This window comes from Balaenoptera ricei, chromosome 14, assembly GCF_028023285.1.
Source record: "Balaenoptera ricei isolate mBalRic1 chromosome 14, mBalRic1.hap2, whole genome shotgun sequence".
In the NCBI taxonomy this organism is placed as follows: Eukaryota; Metazoa; Chordata; class Mammalia; order Artiodactyla; family Balaenopteridae; genus Balaenoptera; species Balaenoptera ricei.
In genome coordinates, this window is record NC_082652.1 from 18251662 (window position 1) to 18258786 (window position 7125).

General features: G+C 35.9%; 1 pseudogene; it reads left to right on the top strand.

The window, feature by feature from the left end:
• Positions 1-1701: 1701 nt before the first annotated feature.
• LOC132348313 (U2 spliceosomal RNA) lies at positions 1702-1800 on the top strand (annotated as a pseudogene).
• The last annotated feature ends 5325 nt before the right edge of the window (positions 1801-7125 follow it).

Genomic DNA, 7125 nt, shown 5'->3' on the forward strand with positions numbered 1-7125 from the left:
ATAGTCAAACTCACTCCAGTTGATAACACTGAATTGTATAACAGATATTTGCTGAGAGAGTAGAACTTAAATGTTTTCACCCCCACCCCATTAACTTGATGGGGGAAATCCTTTCACAATGTATCAAATCATCGGGTCACTGAACAAGGGCTAGCTGCCTGATGTGCAAAGAAGCCAATACTATGGCACTGGGTTTTGAGGAGAGAGCTTTATTGTGAGGTCAATTGACAAGGAGACAGGAGGCAAGGCTCTCAAATCTGTCTCCTTGATCTAGGGTTTGGGGTGAAATTTAAGGAGTCAGGGGAACTTCAAACTTGGAAGCTGATCGGCTAGTGTTGAATCAGTCCATAGAAACAGCTACTCCTGCACCTGGAAGCCAGCTTTTCCTTACTGAAGGACTCCTCGCTTTGTAAAGGGCTCTGGTGGCAACATTTCTATTCTTTAAGTTCTGTAGACTGAAGATTCTGGGTCATGCTGGAGACATGGGTTCCCATCTTCTACGTGCACAGTGCTGTCTCTGTAAAATAACTCAAGGTTTGATTAGTCAACCTATATAAGGAGGCAAAACCAGTTTAAGCTGGTATTGTTTCAGTTTGATTATTCAGCAGTCTCTTTAAGGAGGCAAAACCAGTTTAACCAGTTTCATGTTTTACATGCTTTTTCAACCACGTTGTAAGTAACTCACAACTGTGTTTGTCAATTATGCTCCAATAAAGCTGAAAAAAAGGACCCCTTCCTCCCAAAAAAGAAAAAAATGTCAAACTCATACAGAGAGTAGAATGGTGATTGCCAGGAGCTGGCAGGAGGGGAAAATGGGGAGTTGTTGTTAAACAGCCATAAAATTTCAGTTCTGCAAAGGAATACGTTCTAGAGATCTGCTGTACAACATCTAACAATATCGTTTGTGCATTTAAATATTTAAGAGGGGAGATCTCAAGTGTTCTTACCACAATAAAAAATGTTAGGCAATTTCTGGTTATCACAGAATGCTTGGAATATATAACTAAAGCAGTAATATGCTAAATATCAAACTCGATAATGAGGTAATTTCCAAGAAATAAAAATTAAGATTGTTTGACAATGGAAGAATAAGTATGTCTCTCCATGTGCACTCTGAAAAAAAGATGTTTTTATAAATGCATGTGAAAGAAAATGTTTCATAGTTATTTCTATTTTAATATGATCATGGTACATTAAAATGTATTAGTGCTTGCCTGTGAACACTAAGGTCACTTGATTTGTAATTTTCTATATTGTTCTATATTTTTGTGACTAAAGACATTACTTGGGGGAATTAAAAGAATATCTTGAAGCGATTTTGGCTTTGGATCTGCCACTAATTCCTATTTAACCTTAATTCAGGGGTCGGATTCTTTGACCCAAGGAAACAGAATAGTATAAAAAGAAAGAATGTGAGTGTCAGATGGTGGCAGTGATTAAGTATAGCAAGAGATGTCTTTACAAAAGTTACTGTTGGTCCCAGAAGACTCTCACTTAGCTGTGTGACCCTGGGCAAGTCACTTCACCTAAATCTGTGAATTATAGGGCTGTGGTGATGATTTAAAAGTAACTGGGCACGGTGGACACTCAGAAATCCTGGGTTCTCAATAAAGCCACTGCCCTGCTCCTTGGTCCTTTGGAATTACTATATTAGTAAAATTTATACTTGACAGTAATTTTAGCTTAAAGTTTATTTTGTCTATTTCGTCTCAGCCTTTTGGCTAAGATCAAGTGTAGTATCTGTTCTTGTCAATTTAAAGTTTATTTTCTCTGATATCATTGCAGCTGTTCCCACTTTTGCTTTCCACTTGCATTGACTATCTTTTTCCATCCCTTCACTTTGAGCCTATATGTGTCCTTAAAGCTGAAGCGATTCTACTGTAGGCAGCATACAGTTGCATCTTTTTTTAAAATCTATCCATATGCCTTTGGATTGGTGAATTCAATCCATTGAATTTAGAATTATTGAGAACTTACTAATGCCATCTTACTGTTTTCTGGTTGTTTTGTATTCCTGTTGTTTCTTTTCCCCTCTGTTTCTGCCTACCTTTGTAAATTGGTTATTTTCTATGGTGGTATGCTGTTTCCCCTTTCTTTATCTTTGGTTCATCTGCTCTAGGTTTTGCTTTGTGGTTACCATGAAGCTTACGTAAGACATCTCATAGATTAAAATCGTCCATTTTAAGCTGACAGCGTCTTAACTTCAATTGCCTACAAAAACTTTACCTTTTTACTCCCCACTCTTGTTTTTGATGTCGTTATTTACGTCTTTTTATATTGTGTGTTTGTTAATACATTACAGTAGCTATAATTATTTTAAATACTCTTTTCCTTTGACCTTTATAATTAAGTGGCTAACACACCTTCCTCTTACAGATTTAGAGTTTTCTGATTGTATATTTACCTTTACCAATGTGTTGTATACTTTTATACGTTTTCATGTTGCTGATTACTGACTGTCTTTTCATTTCAGCTTGAAGAATTCTTTTCAGCATTTCTTTCAAGGCAGGTCTAATGGTGATGAACTCCCTCAGCTTTTGTCTGCCTAGAAAAATCTTTATTTCTCCTTCATATCTGAAGGATAACTTTGATGGATGGAGTATTTTTGGTTGGCTTTTTTTTTTTTCTTTCAACATGTTGAATATGTCATTCCACTCTCTCCTGGCCTGTCGGGTTTCTGCTGAGAAATCTGCTGATAGTGTAATGGGGGTTCCTTTGTAAGTTAAAATCTTTTTTCCCCTGACTGCTTTTACAATTCTTTATCCCTTGATTTTTGACAATTTCATTATAATGTGTCTTGGAGAAGGTCTTTTGCATTGAGATAGTAGGACACTCTTTTAGCTTCAAGAACCTGGATGTTGTTGAGATTAACCTGGTATAAATTCAAGTTAGAGTGTTTTAATTTTAGGATGTTAAAGGTAATCCCCATGGTAAACACAAAGAAAATAGCTATAGAATATACCCAAAAGGAAGTGAGAAAGTAATTTAAATATTTTACTGTAAGAAATCAGCTAAACACACACAAAGATAGGAATGCAGGAAATGAGGGGCAAAAAAGCTTTGAGCATATGGAAAACAAATAGCACAATAGCAGAAATAAGTCTTTTTTTTAATCAGTAATTACTTTAAATGTAAATGGATTAAACTCCCCAATCAAAATACAGAGATTGGCGGAATAGGTAAAAACATATGATCCAACTATATGCTGTCTACAAGAGACTCACTTGAGATCAAAAGACTCAAACAGGTTGAAAGGATAGAAAAAGGAATTCCAAACTCAGTGAGAAAACTCAAATAGTAACCAAAAGAGAGCAGGAGTGTCTATACCAATATCAGACAAAATAGACTTTGAATTTAAAATGGATCAAAGACTTAAATATAAGAGCTATACAAATTTCTGAAGAAAAAAAGGGATAAATCTTCACAGTCTTGGATTTGGCAACGAACTCTTAAATATGATGACAAAAGCACAAGCAACAAAAGGAAAAAGAAATAGTACTTTATCAAAATTAAAATCCTTTGTGTTTCAAAGAACATGACATAATAGAGATAGCCTCAACCACCAGAGGGCAGACAGCAGAAGCAAGAAAAACTACAATCCTGCAGCCTGTGGAACAAAAACCACATTTACAGAAAGATAGACAAGATGAAAAGGCAGAGGGCTATATACCAGATGAAGGAACAAGAAAAAAACCCAGAAAAACAACTAAATGAAGTGGAGATAGGCAACCTTCCAGAAAAAATTCAGAATAATGATAGTGAAGATGATCCAGGACCTCAGAATAAGACTGGAGGCAAAGACTGAGAAGATGCAAGAAATGATTAACAAAGACCTAGAAGAATTAAAGAACAAACAAACAGAGATGACCAACACAATAACTGAAATGAAAACTACACTAGAAGGAGTCAATAGCAGAATAACTGAGGCAGAAGAACGGATAAGTGACCTGGAAGACAGAATGGTGGAATTCACTGCTGCAGAACAGACTAAAGAAAAAAGAATGAAAAGAAATGAAGACAGCCTAAGAGACCTCTGGGACAACATTAAATGCAACAACATTCGCATTATAGGGGTCCCAGAAGGAGAAGAGAGAGAGAAAGGACCAGAGAAAATATTTGAAGAGATTATAGTCGAAAACTTCCCTAACATGGGAGGGGAAATAGTCACCCAAGTCCAGGAAGCGCAGAGAGTCCCATACAGGATAAACCCAAGGAGAAACACGCCGAGACACAGAGTAATCAAAGTGGCAAAAATTAAAGACAAAAATTATTGAAAGCAGCAAGGGAAAAAAGACAAATAACATACAAGGGAACTCCCATAAGGTTAACAGCTGATTTCTCAGCAGAAACTCTACAAGCCAGAAGGGAGTGGCATGATATACTTAAAGTGATGAAAGGGAAGAACCTACAACCAAGATTACTCTACCTGGCAAGGATCTCATTTAGATTTGATGGAGAAATCAAGAGCTTTACAGACAAGCAAAAGCTAAGAGAATTCAGCACCACCAAACCAGCTCTACAACAAATGCTAAAGGAACTTCTCTAAGTGGGAAACACAAGAGAAGAAAAGGACCTACAAAAACAAACCCAAAACAATTAAGAAAATGGTCATAGGAACATACATATTGATAATTACCTTAAACGTGAATGGATTAAATGCTCCAACCAAAAGACACAGGCTTGCTGAATGGATACAAAAACAAGACCCATATATATGCTGTCTACAAGAGACCCACTTTAGACCTAGGGACACATACAGACAAAGTGAGGGGGTGGAAAAAGATATTCCATGCAAATGGAAATCAAAAGAAAGCTGGAGTAGCTATACTCATATCAGATAAAATAGACTGTAAAATAAAGAATGTTACAAGAGACAAGGAAGGACATTACATAATGATCAAGGGATCAATCCAAGAAGAAGATATAACAATTATAAATATATATGCACCCAACACAGGAGCACCTCAATACATGAGGCAAATGCTAACAGCTATAAAAGAGGAAATCAACAGTAACACAATAATAGTGGGAGACTTTAACACCTCACTTACACCAATGGACAGAGCATCCAAAATGAAAATAAATAAGGAAACAGAAGCTTTAAATGACACAATAGACCAGATAGATTTAATTGATATTTCTAGGACATTCCATCCAAAAACAGCAGATTACATGTTCTTCTCAAGTGCGCACGGAACATTCTCCAGGATAGATCACATCTTGGGTCACAAATCAAGCCTCAGTAAATTTAAGAAAATTGAAATCATATCAAGCATCTTTTCTGACCACAACGCTATGAGATTAGAAATGAATTACAGGGAAAAAAACGTAAAAAACACAAACACATGGAGGCTAAACAATACATTACTAAATAACCAAGAGATCACTGAAGAAATCAAAGAGGAAATCAAAAAATACCTAGAGACAAATGACAATGAAAACACCATGACCCAAAACCTATGGGATGCAGCAAAAGCAGTTCTAAGAGGGAAGTTTATAGCTATACAAGCCTACCTAAAGAAACAAGAAAAATCTCAAGTAAACAATCTTACCTTACACCTAAAGAAACTAGAGAAAGAAGAACAAACAAAACCCAAAGTTAGCAGAAGGAAAGAAATCATAAAGATCAGAGCAGAAATAAATGAAATACAAACAAAGAAAACAATAGCAAATATCAATAAAACTAAAAGCTGGTTCTTTGAGAAGATAAACAAAATTGATAAGCCATTAGCCAGACTCATCAAGAAAAAGAGGGAGAGGACTCAAATCAATAAAAGAAGAAATGAAAAAGGAGAAGTTACAACAGACACCACAGAAATACAAAGCATTCTAAGAGACTACTACAAGCAACTCTATGCCAATAAAATGGACAACCTGGAAGAAATGGACAAATTCTTAGAAAGGTATAACTTCCAAGACTGAACCAGGAAGAAACAGAAAATATGAACAGACCAATCACAAGTAATGAAATTGAAACTGTGATTAAAAATCTTCCAACAAACAAAAGTCCAGGACCAGATGGCTTCACAGGTGAATTCTATCAAACATTTAGAGAAGAGCTAACACCCATCCTTCTCAAACTCTTCCAAAAAATTGCAGAGGAAGGAACACTCCCAAACTCATTCTATGAGGCCACCATCACCCTGATACCAAAACCAGACAAAGACACTACAAAAAAAGAAAATTACAGACCAATATCACTGATGAATATAGATGCAAAAATCCTCAACAAAATACTAGCAAACAGAATCCAACAACACATTAAAAGGATCATACACCACGATCAAGTGGGATTTATCCCAGGGATGCAAGGATTCTTCAATATACGCAAATCAATCAATGTGATACACCATATTAACAAATTGGAGAATAAAAACCATATGATCATCTCAATAGATGCAGAAAAAGCTTTTGACAAAATTCAACACCCATTTATGATAAAAACTCTCCAGAAAGTGGGCATAGAGGGAACCTACCTCAACATAATAAAGGCCATATATGACAAACCCACAGCAAACATCATTCTCAACAGTGAAAAACTGAAAGCATTTCCTCTAAGATCAGGAATGAGACAAGGATGTCCACTCTCACCACTATTATTCAACATAGTTTTGGAAGTCCTAGCCACGGCAATCAGAGAAGAAAAAGAAATAAAAGGAATCCAAATTGGAAAAGAAGAAGTAAAACTGTCACTGTTTGCAGATGACATGATACTATACATAGAGAATCCTAAAACTGCCACCAGAAAACTGCTAGAGCTAATTAATGAATTTGGTAAAGTTGCAGGATACAAAATTAATGCACAGAAATCTCTTGCATTCCTATACACTAATGATGAAAACTCTGAAAGAGTAATTATGGAAACACTCCCATTTACCATTGCAACAAAAAGAATAAAATACCTAGGAATAAACCTACCTAGGGAGACAAAAGACCTGTATGCAGAAAACTATAAGACACTGATGAAAGAAATTAAAGATGATACCAACAGATGGAGAGATATACCATGTTCTTGGATTGGAAGAATCAACATTGTGAAAATGACTATACTACCAAAAGCAATCTACAAATTCAATGCAATCCCTATCAAATTACCAATGGCATTTTTTACGGAACTAGAACAAA